This window comes from Desmodus rotundus, chromosome 2 (assembly GCF_022682495.2).
Source record: "Desmodus rotundus isolate HL8 chromosome 2, HLdesRot8A.1, whole genome shotgun sequence".
In the NCBI taxonomy this organism is placed as follows: Eukaryota; Metazoa; Chordata; class Mammalia; order Chiroptera; family Phyllostomidae; genus Desmodus; species Desmodus rotundus.
The window spans coordinates 127,426,967-127,452,622 of record NC_071388.1 but is presented as its reverse complement, the minus strand read 5'-3'; the positions used below and the strand labels follow the sequence as shown (position 1 = coordinate 127,452,622).

The 25,656-nt window shown below is 43.8% G+C and overlaps 1 long non-coding RNA gene across 1 annotated transcript in view; it reads right to left on the bottom strand.

Annotated features, from left to right (window-relative positions):
- LOC128780243 (uncharacterized) overlaps window positions 1-21,865 on the bottom strand; it is a 32,990-nt gene extending 11,125 nt beyond the window's left edge. Inside the window, exons 1-2 of the long non-coding RNA XR_008426164.1 lie at window positions 21,733-21,865; window positions 21,392-21,575 (exon numbers count right to left, since the gene is read on the bottom strand). This is a non-coding gene — a long non-coding RNA (uncharacterized lncRNA). The remainder of the gene's footprint in view (window positions 1-21,391; window positions 21,576-21,732) is intronic.
- Between the last annotated feature and the right edge of the window lie 3,791 nt (window positions 21,866-25,656).

Genomic DNA, 25,656 nt, shown 5'->3' with positions numbered 1-25,656 from the left:
TGGGCCCCTGACTGGCACAATGTAGTGAGCCCAGTTAATGATGCCGCTGCTCCCAAACCAAGAGGGTCTCCTTCACAAGGGCACTGTGGGAACTAATGCTGTCAGGGAGAGGCCAGCCTCCTCTAGGAAACTAGAAATCGAGAATGGGAATCTGTCTTCAACAAAGACACAGTTTAAATTCATCTACTTACTTAAGCTTTTATCACAAGGATTAAGTTAAGCAGTTTATGATGAACTCAGAAATAGGATGAGCAATTACAATCTTGAGAAAACACTAGGCATTCAGAGAGAAACACTAGCTTTGGAATCAGGCTTCTAATCATTCACACCCCAGCTCTACCACCTACCTGCTATCTTAATCTATTACATGAGAACGCAAGTACCTACTTTATACGGCCATTAAAAGGCAACAAATGTTAAATACCTGGTACAGAATATACCTTTAATGAATTTAAATTCCCTCCCCCGTTTCTTTAAGGATTCTATTGTTTTCTCTTGGATCCTCATCCTCATTTTTATTGTACTTGGGCCTGAGAATCCTTCTCCTATTCCCCTCCGTCACATGGGTTGCATTTACTTTACTGCTCCATCTGGAATCCACAAGTCCCAAATGATTTCTTCCTAGACTACGGTAGGAGGATGGCTTTCTTGGTAAGACCTGAGATTCTGGGTACAGGCAATTTTCCCTCTGATGTAATGCTGCTTGCATGCACACGCATGAACACACACGCACGGATGTACTTATACACACATCGAAATCTGATCCAGAACAAGCTCATTTCCACTTATGAGTCATACTTCCATTCAGATAATATTAATTGGTCCCTGGAGAGCATTACAGGGGATAAAATGGCAGGGATAACAAATGGGGAATGAGAGTGAGAGCTTTGGTGGAAATAATAGTCATTACGGGCCCCGGGAGTTGATGCCTGGCTTGGTTGGACTTCGGTAGGTGTTTCTTCTAAGGCGGTTTCGGGTTAATGCTCAGTCCTTCGTGGCAATTTCAGGAGCATTTCCAATTAGTTTAGTCATGATCACGGGGTGGAAACAGTCCATACTTCCTTCCTCTTGTAGTGCTTGTGTCTGAAATGACAAGGCCTACAAAATTCCAACTTGGACTTCTCCAACAAGCCATGAGTAGCCTAAATATGTAGGGATAGATTTCAAGCAGTGGTTCTCAAACTTGAAATGTGGCTGGGTAAAATTGAGATGTGACGTAAGTATAAAACACACATCAGATTTTGAAGAGTTATTATGAAAGAGGAATATAAAATATCTCAATAATTTTTCTACTGATTACATGTCAAATGATATTTTAGATATATCAGATTAGATACAGTATCTATTATTAAAACCACTTTCACCTGTTTCTTTTTCTTTTTTTGTGACTAATATAAAATTTTAAGTCGCACGTGTATTTACCCTCTCGGCTCCCGTTGCAGTTCCAGCAGACAGAGCTAACTTACAGCATTATTTACCTGATTTCTTCCTTTCCGTCTGACTCACCCTTTCACTTAAATAAACTTAGCCTTCTCCTAGGCAATAATAACAATGAAATCATAAGTTTGACATGCCAGTTAAATTTTTTCTAATAAGCATTAAGACAAATACATAAAATCGTTTGTCCACACACTACGTAAATTCAGCTTGTGTTTTACCAGTTGCACAAAACTACATTGTGGGAAACACAAATCAGTCCAAAACTCTGACACCGGAGAGAGAGAGAAAATGAGCAGTCCACAGGCACTAATGTGCTCCAAGGCAGAGGCAGGCTGGTGCTGGTTAGAAAGCTCTGTGAATGGTTGGGATTGGGGTAACCTGGGGCACCCAAACAAGCTGCCACATCACTCTCAGGCCTAAACTGGAGATTGTATGACCATCAGCACAGAGGGAGTGGCATCTGGTCACATTCTCTGGGTTTCCACTCTGCCCTGACATTTCGCAAGGCATGTGCCTTTCTTAAAGGACCAGTAGGAAATGCAGCTTGTGCCTTTGAGTAATTATGCAGGTGGGCGGTGCCCTTCAATAACCCATGACAGCCCAGCTGACTTCCGGGCCACCACTAGCCTCTCCCTTTTCCCCTCCACCCACCACCCCTCTTCCTGGGAGGCAGTTGCCATTGCCCACAATTCAAGGCCACCCTGGGTTACAGCCTGGCTCTAACTTCCCTTCCCCTACCTGCCCTGTCTGATCTCAGGGGAGGATCAAGGGACAACAGCCCTTCTGAGGGGCACTTGCAAGCTTGTTACCTTGGCAAGAGGTAGGGATCTTCCAATGAAGTGGAAGAGCCAGACCGACAGCTCTTGTCCTGAAACTTTTTAGAACTCACCCTACCCCAACAGATGCTTCATAAATGCTGGTGAAGAGCCAGCCTGTGGGTCTGAAAGTCCTACCATTTCTATCCAGAATCCCTCAACTAGAAAGGTTTCTTCCTGAGGCAGTGAGTGCGGATGAACGGTGGCAGCCAATACTCAACTCAGGTGCAAGGTAAGAGGACTCTGGCTTTGCCCAGAGGACCCTTCTCAGAACCTTCTGGGTCCTTTAAACAGGCCATTGTAGGAGATCCAAAAGGACTTCCTTACAGACATCAGTACACACTGAACCTTGTCTTGGGCAGCTTTCCTTTTCCTCAGTCTTATTGCTCCTCTGCCCACCTCCCCAGCCTCCAGATTCATCAAAGTTCATGTCTACTCCTGGCCTTTATATGTCACAGCCTGTTCCGGTGGTTCTTATTACCTAATGTGATTTGAGCTTTCCACTTGTGGCCCAGATCTAGAGCTCCCTGTGGCCCCAGGTGAAATATTCCCGGCCCTAGACATGGCCTGAGGAGAGCCCACGAATCAGACCAGATCCTGCCCTTCACCACAGGACAGGAGAAGGGCCTGCATGTGCCTCTCTGCAGAAAGCCAGGGTGGCTGTGTCCACACAAGGCTGGCAGGACTCTCTGGCTCCCATCAGACCCTCTGATCACCAAGATGGGAGACCTGGCCTCCAATCCCAGCTCAGCCACCATTTACTCATCTTTAAATGTGCCCCAGGATGTTCTAAGGCCAAGCAGAGTTAAAATGCTACTGAAATGAGGGAACACCAGCAAGGAATCCAAGCTGCTTTGTGCTTCCATGAAAATGCTAAGAATATTCACTCAGCGGGTAATCACTCAGCAATAACTATATGCCAGGCCTGTGATTAGCAGTGTAATCTTCACCACAACCTGAAGAAACAGATTCAGAGAGATTAAGTCACTTGCCCACAGTCACAGCTTCCAGGTGGCAGAGCCGGCCAGTATCCATAACCTGCTCCGTGTACTGCCTCCCTTCATATTCCCTGTGAGCGGTGGCACAAAGGGAGAGAGGCAGCCCAGGGCAAAGGGGGAAACCAGATTCAGTTCAGCTGCCTGATGTCCCTCGAGGACAAACACTGGGGGAAGGGTGGGGGGGTGTGGACTAGCACAATGGGCCATTGGCCCAGGTGGCTTCTTCTCATTTGTCCCTCTTATCACCACAGTCCCACACTCAGCAGAGCCCCCTCAAGGTCACCTGCCCCATGCATGTCCCCAGGGGCCTGTGACAGGCTTTCAGGATCTGTGCAGTTGACAGCTTGAATTTGACAAGATCTGTGCTGAAAACAGAGCCCCGTAACTGACTCGCAGAAAACGCCCGCAGCCCTCTCAGGGGACCTCAGTGATGGATGGGCATCTCTCTGAGGGTCCCAGGGGCCTGGCTGGGGAAGACTGAGGTCTACGGGGCCTCCTTCCAGCTGCCAGGAGGTCAACTGCTATTTTAATGACCACCCAGTGCCAGTCTCTCACTTGCTGAAAAGCTCAGTCCAGACCAATCTCTCCAGCAAACTCCATACTTCCCAGAGGGCTAGGCACACTCTGGTCCCCTCACTCTCCTTTGTCCTGGAAGGATCACAGACTCAGATTTGAGCCGGCCCTCTCCTCAGAGGCCGGCCTGGACAGAGGCCTGCTGGGTGACAGAGCTGAGGGGCCTCTCATGGCAGCACGGTACTCTCCCCACCCGCCTCCCAGACACAGATATGCTCACAGTATTGTGGAAACAATGAGCTGATGGGCCCATCACTCACCTACAGGGAAGCAGGAATGCATTCATTCATTCTTTTATTCATTCATAGGTGTTTCCTGGGCCCCTACTGGAGAGAAGGCCCTGATGTAAGCACTGGGCTACAGCAGTGAGGAAAACAGACATTGTCCCAGTCCCCAGGGGCAGAGCATTTGACAAGGGTTTTATGTACAAGGGCCCCAGGAAGCAGTAAGTGCTGCAGGACTATGGGAGGCCCTCAAGCCCAAATACAAAGAATGAGAGATGGGACAGGGCGATGTTTCCCTCCAGCAACCCTGTGTTGGTTTCTGTGCCTCCTCAGGGCATCTGCTACATCACAAATCCCCAAACCCAAGGTTCTCCAGACTGGCTGTGCCTCAGTCATGCTGAAAGCACCTTAATACACAGATTCCTACACACCTGCTCCTAGTGATTCTGCCTCTGTAGGTCTCAGCTGGGGTCTAGGAATCTGTATTTGTAATCGCGGTTCTAGGTGATTCTAAGGCAAATCCAAGTTTAAGAAACCCTACCCTTAACTGTGAGTTCCTTATTTATTTGATACCTATAGGACCTAGATCAGTGGGGGAATAAATGGAGGATTGAATGGATGAATAAATGAATGAATGAACAAATGCATGTATGTTTGGAAGCTTGCCTGTGACTGTGGTCAACAGTAGAAGCCCAGGCCCAGAGTCCTGGGGAACTGGTGTGACCTGGAACCTGAGTGAGTTAGTACCACACAAGGGGTATGCAGGTTGAGGGCAGGAGAGGACATACCCCATTCCAGGCACTGGACCTGGGCCATCCTTCCAGTGAGAGACAGATAAGCTAAGAGAACGCAGAGTGCTAGTGACTAAGGGGGAAGTGGAATTCACAGGCCACAGACACAGTTGTGACATCTCAGGCAGCTCGTCTGTGCCAGGTAATACAGAGATGAAGGCCGGCAGACAGCGTGGGGTGGCCCTGTACCCTGAAAACCCCACTGTCATCACCTCACATTCATCAGTTACTAATTTTACACATAGAGGAGGAAGGTCTGCCACAGGCTAGGCAAGCCACTAGCACTGAGACAGTAGGGACTAAGCCAGACTCTAGCCCCAAGGATGCCTGAGGCTGGTAGGGGAAGACAGGCACAGAAAGAAGCAGAGGTGACAGAGGTGAGGGCAAGAGGCCTCTGGACATCCTGGCTAAGGATAGAGCCACACACCCAGAGAAGAATGAATCCTGGGAATGCCAAAAACCAAAGAGAAAGTATCCCCAGAGCTGGGGTAACTGTGTGTTGTATAGGGTTCAGATGAGAAGCAATGTGGCAGGACCCGGGTTGTGCCACTTATTAGATGTGTGACCTCAGACAAGTTACTTAGCCTCTCTGAGCATCAGTTTTGCCTTATACATACACTGGAAGTAATAACAGACCTACCTCACAAGATTATTGTGTTGGCAAAATGAGAACTCAGGTGTGAAAACACTAAGCATATAATAGGTTCTTAATAAAAGCGAATAAGGGTGACCATTAATTAAGCCCTTTTCCCACAAGTCTCATAAATACAATACAATCTGAAGGAGCTGCTCTTATGCCCAGCTTTCAGATGAGAAAACAGACTAGAGTGGTGAACTCACACGATAGGGAAACCAGAACGTGAACCCAGGTCTGTCTCGTTCCGGAGACCCCACCGTAATTCTAAGTTAGACGCACATATATTTTTGAAAGGGAAGGCATTTAAAACTCACAGCACCTGTGACTATCCTAATAATCAAAAGTGGCATTTATTGGAATTTCACATAGGACTGGAATAATTGGACTACATTTATCTAGCAGGATGCTAATAATAGCGCTCTTATATTGAGTACTTGCTAGGCACTGTACAAAGCACTCTTAGAAATCCATACAAAACACTTGTTTCATAAACCAAGTGGGACTTAAAGGTATTAAGTACTTAGCCTGAGGTCATTCAGTAAGAATGGCCGAGCCAAGATCTGAACCCAAGGCTTTGGGTCCTTATGCCCTTAACCACTCTGCTGTGCTATAGATTCCCAATAGAGAAGGTTCAGCAGAACTCCCAGAAGACAAGAGTTCTTAGACACAGAGGTACATATTTTGCCATATATGATGCACAACCACATTTTTGGCCCAAACTTTCAGGGAAAAAATCTTTCGTTTTATTTTTTTAATTCAATTTTTTATTTATTTATATTTAGATACTTTTATTTTTGTATTATAAAGGAATTTTGGCATTTATTTTTGAACATATTATGGTACAAGAAATTTTATATAACAAATAATTACAAAACATAAGAACAGATCCAAGGTATTTCAGGTACTACCCATGTATAATGAGCATTCTTATTTTTCCCTCAAAAATCTGGGCAAAAAAAAAGTATGCATTACACACCCCAAAACGCGGTATTTCTCAAGTGACCTTCTCACAGGGGCTGGGATCAGACCTCGTGTGGGGGTTGGTGGAGGGGGAGATGGAAGAAACAGAGGGGACACAGAGGCAGAGTCCAGCCCACAGTTATCTACTGTCTTCCTTACAGGCACCAAGGAAACTCCTAATGCCCCTGGTTGACTTCTGCCAGCACAGCAGGGACAGGTGGAAGCAGGAATTAGGGAGGCTGAGAAAGCTCCTATTCCACCCCAGGTGTCTGCCTGCTCCCTCCTGGTAGTATTAATGATTTTGCAATCGCCTCTTCTGCTTTCGATGGCTTCCCTAGCAACTTCAGTCACATTACAGTGTTTTGTGTTTGTGAGTGAAAGGATGTTTTTATTGTTTGGTTTTGTTAATTGGTCAACCAAAAATGAAACACAAGCATCCCCAACCCAGCCTGGGCTCGGAAGCCCGTCCCTCTTCATCTGAACTCTCCCTACCACCAACGACGCCTATCCTCCTGACTTCATGCAGTGGCTTCAGAAAAGAAATGAGGTCATTAAAAGTATTACACAGAAATAAGGGTTGTTTGGTTTGGGATTTTGCTGGGTTTTTTCTTGTTTTAAGTCATGACACTTAGCAGTACTGCCTCTCGTTCAGTGAGTTCATGGAATCTCTCTGTTTTGATTGAGAAATCATCAAGTTGTTAAGCAGGCACACCTCAGACATGCAGAATTGCCCAGATGGACAGACTCCCAGCATGCCCCTCCATTGTCACCCAGAGAAGAGATTGGGAAGGGATCAGTCAGAGACAGGAGGGGTTTTCCTCACTCTTGTGCCAATATTGGCTGAACCACCAGAGGCCAGACATCTTCCCAGTTGCCTGAGCTAAGTTAGTGTGAGGGGAGATTTCACCTCCATCCCTTATGCCCCAGGGCAGCCCTCCTTCTGGGAATTGAGCCTTCACGAACTCCAACTCCAGCCTCAGGAGACACAGCAGACCTGGCCACATGGCCTCCCAAGCCTTCACAAGTGCCCGGGCAAACTGCTCCCTTGCTTGTCAAAGGCTTCACGCAGAGAAAGGGCAGGATGTCAAGCCTCAAGGGCTTGTTTCAATGTTTTTATAGACTTTCCCCCAAGCCCTAAAAGCTGCCATTGTCTAAGGGAAGAATTAAATATCCTCTCTCTACATTACCTTAGAAAATTCCCTGAATCCATTCCTCTATGTTGACCAAAAAAGAAATATGGTAAGTCCGGTACGGCTCAGGCCGGCAGAGTGCCTCTCCCCAGAGGTCCAGAGAGCTATGTAGGTGATACCATACATGTTCTATTTCTTGACATAAAGGCCATTCTGTGGAAAGAAAGGTTGAATGAAGTGAAAATTTTCGTGACTAAAACATTTCTCCATCTTTGGCAAAAATAAGGAAATCTGCATTCAATAGATTTTTTTGCTGGCCTGACTAGAGGCATTTCATCATAGCTAACCCCGCTGAGGTGGAGAGAAAATAGGAGCCCGGTGAACCCCAGAATGGGGAAAGGAGACAGAAAGGGGCATCAGGAGGGGCTCTACTCCGGTCATGCCTGCAGCAGCCTCCTTCGGAGAGCCAGACCCGCAGGGCTTGGGAGCTGTAGTTCAGGGAGACAGAACCACTGTGGAATTGGCCGGGGTGGGGTAGTCACCCCACCACCACCACCACCACCATGTCCGCACAAGGGCAAGAAAGTCCCGATGTCTGAAAAACAAAAACTCATAAATAAGGAAGTACGTGAAGCTGAGAAAACCAGCAGACACCTGACAGCTTTCCTTACGCAAATCTGAATTAGTACACCAAAACAAGTGACTAAAGGCAGCACACTTATGAAGAAGTTGACCTCTGGTTTCTATAGTCGGATGACTCGAGTCAGAGACTTGAAAAAAAACAGGAAGCACCAGATGTAATATCAAATGACCCAGACAGTGAAAAGCAAGGCAGAAAACTAAATTGGAAGACAGGAAGTCACAATCACACCACAAACAATACAGATATTTGTCTGAGACATGCTTGGCCTGGTGCCCTATTGTGGCCAGAAAATGGAAAATTACAGCCAAGATCAAGACACTTATCAGAAGAAGCAAGGCCCCTAGAAATGGCCAAACTGACACCTCTCCTGTGAAACCTTATCTCTGCAGTTGAGTAAAATTTCAGAAGTTATATTTCTGGATTGAAAGTGCAACTTGCTGCCTGAGAACCAGATACCATTACTAAGCCCTGGGACACGACTCCCAAAATGCAAGCTCTGGCCCCTCCCAGACCCCTCCTCGCTCCAGGTGAGGGTAGTGGGCATCTATCGCATCTTGCAACTATCATTCCTCCTCCAGGTACCAAAAGCACATTCATGTTTGCCATTCCTCCCAACCCTGTCTCCACGGAGCAGGTATGAGTGGAGCTGCTGGAGTCTGGAGTGGACCCTGATGCTCACAGCACTGTCGACCCCTGACCACACTGACTGACTCTCTTTGAACCCATGAACATGAGCCCTGGCTTCTGCTAGAACTATTAAAAAATAGCTTTTTAATCAAGCAGAACAACTAATCTGATAGGATAGAATTTGACTGCTGCCAGAAGCCACCATGTGGATAGAATCTGCAGGAGAGTTAAAGCCAACATGGAAAGCCCAACACTGGGGTACATGTTTCTAGAAGTAAAAGGAGAGGGAGCCATTGTTTTCTCCTACAAAGGATCTCTCTCCCTACAAGGAGGGCAGCGTGGGGTAGGGAAGAGGACACAGGAGTACAGTTCTGCAGGCGAGGGTTTGAAGCTCACCATAGACATTCAGCCCATCTCCAGAAAAGATTAGTCATCGTGTATGGGAAGGACCTGGTACCTGGGAGGCAGCTCATGTTAAGGCTGTGACCCGAGCCAAACAGTGACAAAGCAAGTGATGATGCCCTCCTTCTTCTCTTCCAGGCTCCTCTTCCACACTCTCTTCCCTGGGACCCACAGACCAATTAACAAACCCAGATCCCAGCCCATGTGAACTGCCATCATCGTCGTCCATCTGGTTAGCCAGCACACGTGGACCCAGAGCCAGTTATTGTAGTGCTAACTGACGCTGCCAGGCATCGTGAAAGAACGTTGGTGTTGAATGCCTTTCCTTCCATCACATCCACATCACACAATTCCACTGCTATTCCAGCTGGAGCCTGGTGAAGACCTATTGACAGGAGACAATAGGGCTGGATAAAGCCTCCATGTGCCCCTGACTCACCATGAATCATGTTCCTCAAGGGACCTTCTCAGCTCACCATTGTTATCAATTAAAGAGAGTCACGTATGTCTAACACGTACGAATGTTAGAGTGGCAGCCCAGCTTGGGGATGTTGTTCTTTGGCTTGGAATATAATTCTCCACTAAGAAGTCCACTGATACTGGCATGAAAATATTACCCCTTCCAAAAGTAGTTACATTTTAATTAGGGATAATTTAACACACAGCATCCAAAAGAATAAGTAATATTCTAAAGATTGTGAGGGATTTGATTTGATTTGATTTGATTCGCCTGTCCTGTTTGAGCAATCCTGGTCATTCCTATTCTTCTTCGAGGACTGGGTCTTTAGTCTGGCAGAGAATTAGTTCTGATTCCTTCAAATTGTTCCCTACCTTCTTCTTCATGGTATAAAATGACCAGACCACCATCACTCTTATACTTTGGTTTCCCCCAGAGAAGCTCTGGCTGATAACTGGTAAATGCTAACGGAAGAGATGTTGTAATTAAATGTCATTGTCTTTATATCTGTGTGTGTCTTCTGCAATATAAGATAAAGTAATCTTCCTCACCAAGCTTAGGGGTATAACGAACAAAAGTTAGAGTTGAGTAACCTGACAACATAAGTATTTCACAAAAGCTAAGTGATGGTAAGTGGAGGCAAAATGTGAGACCAGAATGGGGTTTTCTAACAAAAATCTGCCTGAAATATTCTCAAGCTCACCCTTAGTGGAATAATTTCTAGTTGTTTTTAATATTTTATTATACTTTATCATATTGATGAAATGAGTATTTATATGAATTTGCATATACCAGTTATTTATTAGGCTCCCATGCAATATGCCAGGCATTGTGTTAAATATTTTACATGAAGTATTTCCTTTATTCTCAGAGCAATTCCGTGAGATGGGCCTATCATTATCCCCATTTTGCAAATGGAAAAACTGAGTTTCAAACAGGTAACACAGTTTTGAACCAGGAATCAACCCAGACCCCGTGCTCTTAACCTTTTTATACTGCATTCCAATCTGTGGAAAGAATCTGTGGCTCTGGGCACTTACATCACATCACCCACTATGCTCAGAGTCACACAATGGCTCCCACACCTCCCAGTCCAAGGAGAAAGAAACCTTTCTCCTTGACTCACAGCCCTCCCACATCTGACCCATCCCCAGCTCTCCATTCTGATTTTCCAGTCTCTCTAACTTCGCACCTTCCATTCCTAGACTGCACATTTTCTTCCCTGTTCCTACCCATCACTCACTTCCCTGCCACCCCCTTACACTAAAGATAGAGGCCGACCTTATTCCCACTCCCACGCCTTTCAGCAAGCTCTTGCTTCCCTAGAAGAACCCTTCACTGCTGGAGTCATTCCAAATCCCATCACAAAACACTACATTTTTCCATAGCTCTTCACTCTCTCTCCCTCCTAGAAACTCCCATCACCCTTTGGTCTTCTCTACCATTAATTTCAAGCTTAAATACTGCCTTGTGATGTTGGGTAGCTTCTAATGCACACAAGTTATTAGTCCGACTGGATCAGCCTCTAGTGAGCAGGAACTATCTCCTGGCTCCTTGGACTCACCTTCATACCTAGCCCAAGGCCTGCCCCACTGCTCAGCTCAGCCCCCAGTAAAGGCACAGACTGGGGTCAAGAATCCCAAGTGCCTTCTAGCTGCTGGGATATCAGTGCATGAAACAGGCAATGCACAGGGCGGTTTGTGCTTCTTTACCATGACACAGCTCAAATCAGTTCCTAGAAGGGAGCCACCCACAGTAGACTCAGACCTTAACTCTGACACCCATGTGGCCTTGCTTGTGGCAGAGCTTGAAAAAGAGTCAGCTGCTCCCGCATGTCATAGGCTGACGCAGAGGATGCTGCAATAGGCTTTATTGTAGAAATCTGTTCAACATGCTCCTTGGATGCTCTCTGATCCTGAGCGCTCGCAGGGAAAAAAAATACCATTTGTAGTTTTGTTTTCCTGATCCTTGAAGTAATACCTATTCATGACTTTGAAAAGGAAAAACATAAAAAATGTATACAGGATAACATATCACACATTATCTCACCATTGCTATCTATGTGGTATATTTCCTTTTTTTTCTGTGGTGTATCTGCCTGGCACTGCACTAAGCAGTGGAGATAACAAATGTAAAGACCCATCCCAGCCCTCTAGTCTCTTGCAGACAAAAGACACAAGAAAGCAATGAAGTGCCACCCAATATGTGGCTGAGGCAAGCATAGAGGACAAGCCCATGGAATTTCCATACACAGGGAGAAGAAAGGACAAAGCCAAGAGAGAATTCTGAAAGGCCCTGGCATTTCATTACTGAGATCTGCTGTGTGCCAGGACGGTGGAGAATGGAGGAGACCCAGAGACAGGAAGTGACTTGTTCAAGGTCACTCAGCTAGTTAGCTATTTCCACAATACTTGTTCTGAAGATCACATGTTCTAAAGCCACAAGATTTTAAAGAAGCCTTCATGCGAATAAACCCACAAGTCAGGTGTGTGTATTTCACATACACAATATATATCCTCTATATATATGTTGAAATAAACAAACTGCCTTTATTGAAAAACCTCAAACTATATGAATTGGGATCATCCTGGAAAATCTGGGACACCTGGTTTGGTTACCACATGCTTTTTCTCAATCCAACAGGCATTTCCTAAAATAGACTTGCATTCCAGCAGGACATAAACCCTGTTCAGGGTACCTCAATCTGGAATCCACGAATCAGAGTGGCTAGAAACAGACCTGGCTGGCTCACTTCACGCTCCAGCTGAAATAGGATGCAAAGCTAAACAACGTCATTAGGAAGAACTTCCTTTCCCCCAAACGGTCCTGTTAACCTAGAAAGCAAAAGAGCCATTAACAAGCAAAACTATTTCTTGCTATTTTGCATCTTCTTCCTCGAAACTACCTTTAATAGTTTGAGCTATAGGGGCTCAAAGCAAGGGAGGAGAACAAAGGCAAATTAAAATCAATTTTTAAATGAAATAAAATAACAAATGTCAGCACAGGCAGAACCCTCCTCTGCCCCAGCATTCCACATGCTTCGAGTCCAGGGCTCACTTCATCCTGACAAAAGGAATGGAGAGAGCTGGACTCTGTTCTGCCCGATTAACTCGACATTGTTCAGCAAAGGTCGGTCCACATGGTTAGAACAACAACTAGATGATAATCACAAAGCCCTCAGTGAGCAGTTAAAAATGAATTTGTCTGTTATGTTCCCAACGTCTACTGAGCAACATCAAAGGAGCTCAGAGCACAATGGGCTTTGTTGAGCAACTGGTATTGAGAGGGTAAAAAATGAACATTTTCCTGCCTGCTAACTCTAAAAGCCCAACTTGTGTTCTCAGAGTCCACAAGAATAAATCACTCAAGCAAAGGAATAATAATAATGAAGACATATGGTGTAACTCCCCAAAACCCATCATGTGCCAGTCATTAATATTTAGCAGGCCATTAATCATGACGCTGATCACCACCTTTTGGTTACTTTCTTGTAGGGACAGATCCAAATGTATGTTCCTTCTCCTTTTCTTTGTACGAGTAATTCCTTAAGAAACCATTTCAGGCATTGTGCTGGGCAGCACCTGCAGGATGCCCGACCTCCTGGTAGCAGGAATTCCCAACAGAGTGACAGCTCTTTCCAACCTCTGCAGCTGAGGAAGTGGGGCATTTGGCTGCTTTTCACAGCTGGATCTCAGCCTCCATCCAACTCACTGATCTTCCTGCTTTGCTTTATTGCATGTGCTGCTTCTTCCCACACATCACTGGCTCCAAACTTTCTTCTCCCCAGGCTCCTTTCATCTCATTCACCTTCTCTATTACCTTCTGATTCTGCTTTATTTCCTTCCCAGCCTTCATTAATTCAGCAAATATATAGTAAGCACTTACTTTCATGAAACACAGCATCATGTTTTCTCTCTCTTTGTAACCCTCCAATACCTATTTTCCTTCCTGAGCATAGCTCCCCTCTTGATTCTCAGTAAGTTCTGTGTGCATAGGAAGGAGGTGCATAGGTTACCAAGAAATACTTCAGACTTACAAAAAAAACACATAGAGGGAGTAATATAACAAGACATTTGTGTATCTACTGCCCACCCCCCAAAAATAAAACATCGATACAACTAATATCTTATGTGTTCCCCGACTCTGTTAATATACCCCTCCCCAACCCTCAAAGATAACCACTAAACTAAATTTGGTTTTTATTATTCCTGTGAATTTTTTAAATTTTTACTATGTATGTATATATCCAAACACAATATATAGTACTGTTTTTATATTTTCTTGAACTTTAGGCAAATGGTCTTGTATCACATATTTTCCTCAGGATGCTCTTTGCTCTCTATCGTGTAGTTGAAAATCATCTATGTTAATACTTTAACTCTAGTTTATTCCCTTGTCACCACTGTCTATTATTTCATTGCACAAATGCAGTCCAATTCATTTGTCCAGTCTCCTCCTGATGGAAATTTAAGTTAGTTCCAGTGTTTTTGTTACTACAGTGCTACTATGAACATTCTTGCATATGGCTTCTTGCACAGAGGATATTCCCAATATCCTCCTTATCTTCACCTGCACGTTGAATACCAGAGGAGTTGCTATTCCTTAAATTGCCAGTGAAAGTCCTTCCGACAGAGCCATGTTTGTCTCAGCCTGAACTCCGGCCCTTTTTCATCTCATCCATGACTTAAAAGGATATGGCCAGGCCACTTTGATCAGTGAGGCCCAAAAGACAGACTCCAGTAGGTGCCTCCCCCAGACTCCCTGGTCTTCGGCTCTGCCTCTCATCCACATGCTGCGAACCAGAGAGTTGGCCTTCCCATGCTGTGAGCTTTGGCGCAAAGTCAAGTCATTGCTATTGTGTTTTATATGACACATCTGACCTGCTATTTGTTGCCTTACACAAAGGAGCTGATGTTCTCCTGAGAATATGGATTTTCATTACACTTGAAATTATAAAACAAGAATGAACACATCTCAGCTTGGGTGGTCTGTTTCCCTAACTTATTTTTCCTAATCCTTTTCCCCATAGTTGGGCTAGAAGTACCATCATCCACTCCTCATTAGGGTCTGGGATGCCACACCCCAGGCTTGTTCTGTTCTCTTGGTTTGCTTTATCATCTCTTTTGTCTATGCTTCCAGATGTTACTAAATAACCCTCTAGATATGCCTTTGGGATTTGCTAGAAAGACACTTGTGATAAAACACCTGTCAGAACCACCCTGGTAAGAATAAATGGAGTATATGTAGCATGAGAGTCAGATCCTTCCCCCCAGCAATGGTTACACCAGGACAGGTTGGTCCCCAGCTGAGGGCAAAGTCTCCTTTATCGAGACATTAAAATCTTCCCCTTACTTCCTGAAAGTCAAATCTCTTTTTTTTTTCATTTGTCTGAATACTGAGGGTTTTTTAAATTACTTGATAAGATGTATGTGGAGAATCTGAATAAAACTGTGACAGGAATAAGGATTTGACCAATAAAGGTATTAAGAAAGAAGACCCAACTAATAACGAAGAGCAATAAATTGTTAATAGCTGTAATCATTGTCATTTCACACACAGAAGACAAGATTCTTTACAAAGAATGGCATCAACCAAAACAGCATAAGGAGCTACCACTAGCAAATACCATGTAAGGCATACAACTGAAATACATACTCCCCAAGGTCTTATATATTATAAATATGGTGTTGAGGGAAAAGGCAATACCTTCTAAATTTCCCACTTGAGAATCTTAAGGAATATAGAAAGTATCACGATAAGCACGTAGGAAATGTTTGTCCCATACACTATGTATTCCTTAGTTTACACACACACACACACACACCCTTACACTTACAAAGCATGGATGCACATGGAAGGTGTGCCTGCAACTTGCAACTCTGCTGAATTTTTGCAGGCTACACAGTATTTAAGCATTTCGGGAGTGCATTGTCTTCTTTGCTGGGCCAGTTATGCAGTTGTTTTCTATTTAGTGTGCATTTACTATAGCCACACATTGTGCCTGTTACTCTTTTTTGAAGATTAAATACATGACCCCAACTAATTTACTCCTCCCAAGAGAATTTTTTTTTTTTTTGCTGATGAGGAAATTGGCACTTTAATAGGTACACAACGTACTGAAGTTTCCTCAGTTAGTGAGTGAATAGTAGGACTGTTAACCCAAGGCTGTCGGTCAGACTCTAAAATTGAAGGACTTAATCACTACCCTAACCTCGCTCTGTACAAAAGACAAGTATGGAGCTGACAACATTTCGGTCCCCACAGCACCTTGAATGTAGCAGGTACGGATGGATGAATGGATGGATGGGTGATGGATGAACAGATGGACAGGCGATGAACAGATAAAAAACAGATAGTTGGAGACAAAGGAGTTTATATCAATGGAAAGATGAGTTAATAAAGAGTGGCTTTTTTCCCCGTGAGAAGAGATGTATATAAACATATATCCTTCTAGACAAGGAGAGACTCTATTATTATCTATAATAGATAGATAGATAGTACACGGAAACCCTTTAATCTATCTGTTTCGTGAATTTAATTGTTCCTTTCTGAACTTTCCTTAACCTTTGCATTTGAATCCACAGAACAGAAGGAAGTACTTGGAAATGGGGATTTCCTGAATAGTGCCTTTATACCCCAAGCTTGGCTGTTGAACACACAAAAATAGCAAGGCTAGAGTTTAATCCTTGAGCAGGTCTGTCACACAGAACCTCTCAGTACACCCAGCCACCCCCCTTGGACAGGAGGGGTCTGATCACAGCAATCTCCAGGACAGAAAAATGGGATTGGATCTATACACCCACATCTGTTGTGCACCAGTACACATCCCCGCAGATCCACAAAATTTTTGTCTAGTTAGACCAGCATTTTCTCAGACCAGCATTGCCAAACTAGGACTATCAAACTAGGAAATTCAAATAAAAAAAGAACAAACCTGCGAATGAGCTGCACGAAGCCCAAGCACCAGTCCTTTGCCAGGACTGACATCCAAACTGGGATAATCCATGTACCGTGAGTCCAGGCTCCATACAAATAAACCTTAGTTGGTGAGCTCCATGAAGGTATTAAACACATCATTTAATGAATCTTCACCTCACTGGAGATGCCACTGTAATGATCCCATTTTGCAGGTGAGACGAGTAAGGTTTCGAGAGGTCAGGTCACTTATGAGACACAGCCTGGATTCAAACCCTAGATTTCAAAGCTAGAGCTCTTATAGACACACTTAACTCACATTTCCTTTCTGCTCATAGTCCCTCCATCTGTCACCCAGCTGCACAGTACAGCTCTCCTGGCGCACAGTAATGTGAGACTTAATTAAATAACAGGGTAAAGACCCACATAAAATGTTTATGGCCATATTAAGTTTTCCTCAGTGCCAAGTGACTGGGTGCTTCCTGCAGCTGATGACCAGGTGGCTTTGAGATTTAACCAAGGCTGTTCCAAGCGCACAAGCATTGTCCACAGCAGAGAGGGCACTGTGTTGGAGGCCGGGAAATGGCCTGTGGGATCACATTGTGTGCTGTGTGTGAAGGCCCTAGACTTCAGTGCAGCAGGTCTCCCTGACTTGGGAATAAGTCTCTAGTACAAAGTGTTGAGCCTGTTGATACATATTCCTAGGGATCCAGCCCATAGCTTTCACCCATTTCCAAAAGGGGGACTGTGAGCCCCCAAATATAGGGAGCACTGCCTAAGCCACATTTTAATGTCCTGAGTGTGGGTAAGGCTTGGAGTCAGCACCTGTATTTGGCATTCAAGGCCAAACACAGGCTGTTTTCTAACCCTCCCACGACTGGCCTTCCAGGAAATGCAGGTTAGCATCCTAAACAGGCTTCTCTCCAAGTTCTCTTCCACATTCCTGTACAAAGTGCCTGAAACACTTTACCATAAGCCACAGTGGTTGCAAAGCTGGGCTTCTGGGCTCTGCTCCTTATAAGGAGCACACTTCACAGCTGATTTCAAATGTCCATAGGCCTTACTTTAAAGGAAGGCAACCAATTGGTCCTTAGCTATTAGCCAGAGAACACAGATTCTCAAAGAAAAGAAGTTGGGGAGGAAGCCACAGTAAGACTTACATTCAGAATCTAAACTCTGACAGTGCTCAGCAGATCCAAAGGCCTCAGCCCTTGTGTCTGGCAGGAACGATTTCGCCAGAAAAAGGAAGGATAGCCCTCTGAGATCACCCAAATGATATCAAGACATTGTGGGCTTCCCAGATACATACTGTGCGTCAAAACAGACCTCGAAAAATGTGAGAATGGGTGTGAGGGCAAGGAAGCCCACAAGAAACAATGTGATAACAACCCCCACTGAAGCCTAGAAACCAAGAGTAAACAAACATCCAGTGTCCTTGGGATGTCACATCACGGGACTCCTCCCAGGGAGTGCTGAGTGGGTACACAGCCTGCTCTCCCCTGCCATCTTTCTGAACTCCACCTCCCTTGAATTCCAGTCAAAGGCCATGCCACCTGACAGCTAACCATAAGGAAAAGAAACTTCTCTATATTTCAGTGTGGAAAGTCGAGACTTCCAGAACCAGTTTGAATAGCAGAGAGATTGATAGAGAGAATGTAAAAGGAGGAAAGCATCAGTTGGGACAACGGCCTCATTTGTAAACCCAACGAGAAATTCAAGGAGCAGAAGACATGCCTCCAGCTGAACATTTTTGATAAGAAAACCCTCGTGTAAGCCAAAGCCAAAAACGAATCAGGGGTACCATCACTCTGATATCAGGTATCATCCGCTTGTCAATTTAATTTTTTTAATGAAAAAAAGATAATAGAAGAAGCCATCCGTCCTGCAAGGTGGCCACCAACTTTCCCCAAAGCAAGTTCTGGGTATATTTGCCAAAGAAGTGAATTCTTAAGTGGGTTTCACGCTCACATACTGAATTTCACACCTGCAGTTACACAGAGTGATAACTCACTCATGCAGGAAAGTGAAATGATCAAGTACAGAAAATGGGAAACCCCAAGAGGAGCTTTATTCATCCAGGAAGAGCTGTTTTTAAATACAGGAAACCTGGAATCTCTTCTGAATATTTGCTAAACCATCAGAAGGCACTGAATCCCTGCACAGTTTAAAAGTAGACACAGCTGGCAAGCACCTCCTGGGAAGCTCTCCTATGCTGTCTCTTCAGAGATTTGCTAGTCACAAGCTAACACTTACTGAGCTCTCTGTATATCAGACCCTGAGAGTGTTGGGCTCGGAGGCCAAGGCACTTTCCAGAGGTCTTATGGTGTGGATGGGTGCAGCGGGGTCTGTCACAGGCATTCTGACCCCCACATTCTGAATCGCCATTCAAGTCTTCTGCCTCCTAACCTGGGAGGGTTTAGCATGGACATTTTAAAACCAATCTGGGGATTCACAGAACATAATTGCTGTTGTAGGTTGTGGGCTATTGAACAATTATCCTACCTCCCAACTAACTCACTTTGGAATTCTCAAATACAAAATCTGTATCTCAAATTACCACTACTGGTACTAGCAGTAGTAGTAATAATAATATTGGCATCTGTGTGGACTACTATGCAATTATATATCACTTCATTTCCATGTTAAATCATGTTCTCACCAGAATCCCAAAAGATCCCAGTAAGTGGCAGGGAGACTGAGTGTAACAGAGGTTGATTTGGGGGTAGGAGGATGGAACTTTGACCTTTTACCCTATTTTATTCTATGATGTATTATTTCTTAACATAAGCACATATTACTTTTTTATTTCTTTAAAATAGTCAATAAAAATATAAAAATTAAAAACTCATGAGTATTATTACCACCATGTTCTATGGCTTATCCAAGGCCACACATCCAATTGGTTAAGAGCTAGAACTCTAATTCTTAATTATTTGTGCAGTTCACCCCACCAGGAATATCTATAATAATTTCTTGAATTTCAACTTCTTATAGAGTCTTTTAGAGAAGTGAAGGTGATTTTACAGGCCCAGAGAGGTAGGGTGACTCCCCTCCGATGTCAGCCAGAGTGGGTAGAAGAGCAAGGACTACCACCCAGTTCAGCCATGCCTCATACATACTCAGCAGACACTTAGTTTTTAGCCTCCTAGGCCCTGGGAACTCCCCTAGGGCTTGGAAATACAAAGGCATTAAGAAATAATCTCTGGTCTCCTAAATTCTCCCGGAGCAGTAGAAGCAGAGAAGTGAAGAGAATTAACAGTACTGTGTGAGAGTACTGAATGGTGGTGGGTGCCAGAAGCAATGGCCGCATTTAGTCAGTGTTTATTGGATCCTACATTACGCCAGGCCCCGGGATTCAGGAAGAGTAGGAAGAGGTCCTTTTCTTGGAGGAGCTCTCTAGCAGGGAAGCAGATTAAGCCAACATAATGTGATAATCAGATAAGGGTTTTAGTGGACTTTAGAACAGACCTCAGAGGAGCTCTCTGTGTGTGTGTGTGTGTGTGTGTGTGTGTGTGTGTGTGTGTGTGTGTGTGTGGAGAGGGAAGAGGGGTCCTAATTGCTGAACAACTGGCATTCCTAATTCCTAGAAAAGGCCCATAGTCCGACATGCCCCCGTGCACTAACCTTTCATCTGCCATGGTGCCCCCTTCAGGGAAACGGTCTCTCCCCCACAACCTGAAACAGTTATGGTAGAATAACTAATCCTCCATTTTTTCCCTCCAGTTGTGATAGAATACTAATAAAGTTCAGGGGTTTACTTCACTTCAAAGAGGTTTTCCTCACTGCTGTGTTGTTCTTCTGAGGTAATCCTTCAGCTCTCTGTTTGTCTTCTCCTTATCATTGTTTTCTCTGCCAGCCCTATTCGAGCCTTCAGAGAGAAATTCATTAAGGAATAGCCCTCCTCCCAGAGAAGTCCATCAAAGGCCCTCCTTTGGGTAAAAGGCTCAGCAAGCCCAGCGCAGCTGTAGGAACCACACCAGCTGCTCTCCTGGGTCAATAGGTCAAGCCCAACAAAAAGCCACGCTCACATTTCTGACCCCAGTGGTTCAATAAACTTTAGAGACCATTTTGGGTATTGAGGTGCCACATACAGAAAAGAACTGGAAATGTGATATTTCTACTACCATATGATAGCAAAGTAAAATTCAAAGTGGCTGACTAATGGCCGTCTTTAAGAGAAAGGAGTGAACTGAAAAACATACCAGAAAAGGGAAAATGCTTTAGAGATGCAAAGAATTAGTATTGCGGATTCTAAATAGATCCACCCACATAAGGAGGTAGTTCAAGTTTAGAGGTTATACATAAATCAAAGGGGATCTGGATCCTCAATCATCTGTATGATAGGTAGGAAGAAAGAAGCATGGAAACATTTGCAGGGCCCTCTGAGTGTTATTCCGACAGCACAAACAGAGTAACTAAAAGTGAACACTTTCAACGGTTTGTTTCCTTTATGTAAGCACTGTGCCTTGCTAATAGTGGATTTACTAAGCATTGCCTAGGGATCCGTTGCCTGAATAAATATTCTAGTAAGATTATTTTCACTAAAAATAAGCTTTCATTACAAATGTGAGTTATTTTTATAAAGTAAACAAAATAGTAAAAACAGTGAACTCAGGGGACAGCCCCAAGTGTCTCTGAGGAAGGCACCAACCAACAATTCTTCCCTTACTGGCTTTTTTTTTATTATTTTCAAGGACAGGAAATTCAAATCACTGAGCCTGTGACAAAGGCAGCCAATCAATAGCTCAGAGAGGGAAAAGCCTATCTGGAGGTACTTACATGACAAACGTAGCAAAAGAGAAGTAATAAGAGTTTTCTTCATGCTTTATCTGTACTGGCCAGAAATATTCAACTTTGGAATCACGGTGAGCAAAATAACCTGGTAGATCACTACAGCAGAATTTAAAAAGGGCCCGGAGAGGGAACCGTCTGGTGGAACTCAACTACGGTGATTAATTATCTCCTACAAGGACAATTTGAAAGAACATAGTGAGGTTATCAGCCATCAATCATTATATAATTGATCTCTCTTTCCCCTCCCTTCTGGCCTCACCCCACCCCCAAATATCACAACTGTTTTTTTTAATTTCCTTAGTAAATTCTCTCAGTATCAACCTCACCTTCTTTCTTTATGCTTCCAGAGATACAGCCAAAGCTGAAGACTGTGTTCAGTTCTGTGGAGAACGGGCAATCAATAGGTGGGACCCTGGTTAATGGAATGACTGGAGATAGAATAATCCTTCCTTCCGCACAGCTGGGAGATCACTACACAGTGCTGAGCTGAAGACAGCCCAAGATAGCCCAGGAGTGATTTGGACAGAGGGGCGATAATTGCTCTCAGAAAGAGGACAACACTGAGAACAATGGGGCACATTAAGAACATTTATAACCAAGGACAGTTAATCCTTTTTTCTGGGAAGTGTGGTGAGAGACGGGAGGGATTTAACCGGGCCTCTGACTCAGGGAACAGAGTTGTCTGTATGAGTGCCCGTGTGCATTTTTCTAGATGGAGCGCATGGCTGTCATCAGAATCTCAAAAGGTTCCCAGAACATTTCTTTCCTCCTCCCCCCACAAAAAAGTAAAAGCTTTCAGGAGGCTGGCTCCCCAGGAAATGAGGTCAAATGTGAAACAGTACACAATAAAAGAATTCCAAGGCCAAGCAACCAGGTCTATCCTCTGCCTTGGAGAACAAGTGTATGGAGATTCTTGGCTCAGTTGCTGCATTTGTCTCCGTCATTAGTCCCCGTTCCAATAGCTTATAGTCAGGAACTCTTTCTTGGTAAGTCCTTTGTAAGTACAGTTTAAAAAGTGCGCCCAGATTTTCAAAGGCTCCATTCAGGGATTTCCCTCCCTGAAGCCATCTCTTCTGCCCTAACATAAACACTCAAGCCCCTGAAGAGGAAAACTTGAGAGTCCCCAAGTGTGCAATTGATTACCAGTGCCAAAGGCTTGGGTTAAGAAATGTTTGGCCAATGGGTAAGTGACTAAATAGGGAGAAAGACCTTTAATATTTCATTATTTGAAGGACCACAACCCAAGTTATTCAAATTTCTTTTTTTTTTCTTCAAAGGTACACTTTATGTTTTCTTAAAATAAAATTGTGAAGACAAAAAGATGACAAGTAGTCTTCTACTTCCAATCATTGCTCACGATACCCGTTGTCTTTCCCAGCTGTCTTTATATTCATCTCGTGGCCTGTGTTGGTACACGACCTCCGTTTCTAACATCACAACTAGTTGCCATGGAAAGAATTCCATTAAAATGATAATTTGAACAGTGTGGTCCAAAGACAAATTGGACAAACAAAAAACTCATAGACACAGATAACGACATGGTGGTCACCAGAGGGAAATGGGGCGGGGTTGGGAGAGGGGGAGTCAGGAAAGGGAAAAGGGCATCAAATATATGGTGATGGAAGGAGACCGACCCCGGGCAGCAAACACACAAGGCAAGACACAGACCATCCCTCACAAAAATGTAAACCCGAAACCCATATAATCCCACCAGTCAATGTCACCCCAATAAATGCTACAAAAATAACGTTAGAATACTGAAGACTAAAGGTTCTAACAGAAGAAAAACCTGGGTCTCTTTTAGAATATACATACACCTGTTAAATGGACTGCAGATTTCTTTCAGCTGTGTTTTAGAGACTCCTTCCCCCTACATCCACACATACAATGATACACAAAGGTAGCAGGTACTTAATGCACGTGCCACAGTGGAAAACCACCTCTCCAGTTTCAAAGGGAGACTGAAAACTGATATAAATGAATACGAGAATAGATTTTAGTTAAAATATTTAGTTAAAACTGATCTTTTTTTTAGGAACACAAGAGATGGGAATGAGACTGTGACTGAACTCAAAGGCATTACCAACTAATATTAAAGAAAACTGGGATAAAAAAGGAAGTCCTCTGAGAGTTTCTATGAGTAGATAATCACCATATTCTTCTAAGTTTCTGATGCCTCCATAGATTCTAAAGGAGGCTCAAAATTCACCCGAACAACTATTGTCTGGGTATCTTCTTGAGAAACTCAAAGACCACTGTCTCTGGAGTGGTGACTTCCTTAATCCTCCTCAATAACTAAATGAAATAACTTTGAACATCTGCATTGCGGAAGCCCTCGGGGCAATTGTTACGTAGGGCTTTGTGGCCCCCTTCCAAAGATTCAGGGCCCTCCTTGCGCTTGACTGCCCCCAGCACTCCCCACGTCACCTCATCCAGATCATACGCATGTACATGCTGATGTGATTTCCCTTCCACGGACTGTATTCTGAGTCCTTCCACAAAAATGTTAATACCTCATGCTATCATTACCTCTTGTCAAGCAAGTTAATTGTTTAAAATTTTCCTATATCATGTGAATGTCCAGGGTAAGGTCAGTAAAATTGGTGAAGTAAGCAGTTCCAAAAATTCAATTACTGATAAAATCAACAAAAGATGCAAAATGGCCAGAAGTACCCTTTTCAGAACTCTGGAAATTATCCAGAGGCTTGGCGAACATTTGGAGTGGGGGGTGGGGAATGGCTGAATCTTAGTGAGAAAGAAGCTTACTGAACCTTAATGGCTTTTTTTAAAAGATTGTATTTCTTTTTAGAGAGAGGGGAAGTAAGGGAGAAGGAAGTAGAGAAATATCGACGTGTGAGAGAAACATCCATCAGTTGCCTCTCACACACCCCCAACCAGGGACCTGGCCCACAACCCAGGCATGTGCCCTAGCAGGGAATCGAACTGTCAACCTTTCAGTTCATGGGATGACACGCAGCCCACTGAGCCATCCCAGTCAGGGCTTTATGGCTGTCTTTAAAATTATTCTTAATTTTTAGAGCATTTTTAAGATCACTGCAAAATTGAGTGGATAGTGCAGACTGCTCCCACATATGCCCTGCTCCTACACGTGCCCAGCCTCCCCCACTATTAACACGTCCTTTGGAGTGTTACATTTGTTAAACTCGGTGAACTGACACTGATACATCGCCATTACCCAAAGTCATAGTTTATGTTAGAGTTCAATCTTGATGATGTACATTCTATTGGGTTGGAAAAATTTTAAATGACAGGCTCCTACCATTATAGTATCATATACAACAGTTTCACTGCCCTAAAAATCCTCTCTATTCTGCCTGTCCATCCATCCCTCTCCTTAGCCATTGCAACCATGGATCTTTTTACTGTCCACAGTGTTACCTTTTCCGGAGTGTCATACAGTTGGGATTTTACAGTATGTAGCCTTTTCAAATTGTCTTTTTTCACACTTAATAATATGTATTTAATAATCCTCCATGTCTCTTTGTGACTTGATAGCTCATTTCTCATTAATGCTGAGTAATTATAGTCCACAGTCTACATGTCCTACAGTTTATCCATTTACCCAGTGGAGGACGTATTGTTTGCTTCCAAATTTTGGCAGTTATAAATAAAACTGCAATAAACATGTGTGCAGGTTTTGAGTGGACACACATTTTCAAAATATTTGGGTAAATACTAAGGAGAGTGTTTGTTTGATTGTTTAGATTTCTTTTTTAGAAACTGTCATTCTGTCTTCCAAAGGGACTGTACCATTTTGCATTCCCATCAGCAGTGAATGAGAGTTCCTGTTGTCTGACATCATTACCAACATTTGTTGTTGTCGGTGTTTTAGAATTTAGCCATTCTAATTGCTGGGTAATGGTAGCTCATTATTGTTTTAATTTGAAATTCCCTAATAACATATGATGTTGAATATCTTCTCATTTTGGTCAGAAGAGATACTTGATACGATCTGTCTTCTTACATTTGTTAACACTTGTTTTGTGGCCTAAGTATGATCTATCCTGGAGAATATTCTGTATGCACTTGAAAATGTGTATTCTGCTGCTGTTGAATGGAAATGTTCTGTATCTAACTGTTTGGTCCATTTGGCCTAAAGTCCATTATTTCCTTATTGATTCTCATTCTGGATGATCTATCTACTGGTGAGTGTGGGCTATTGAAATCCTCTACTATTATTGTATTGTCTATTTTTGCTTTCAGATCTGTTAAAAATTATTTACTATAGT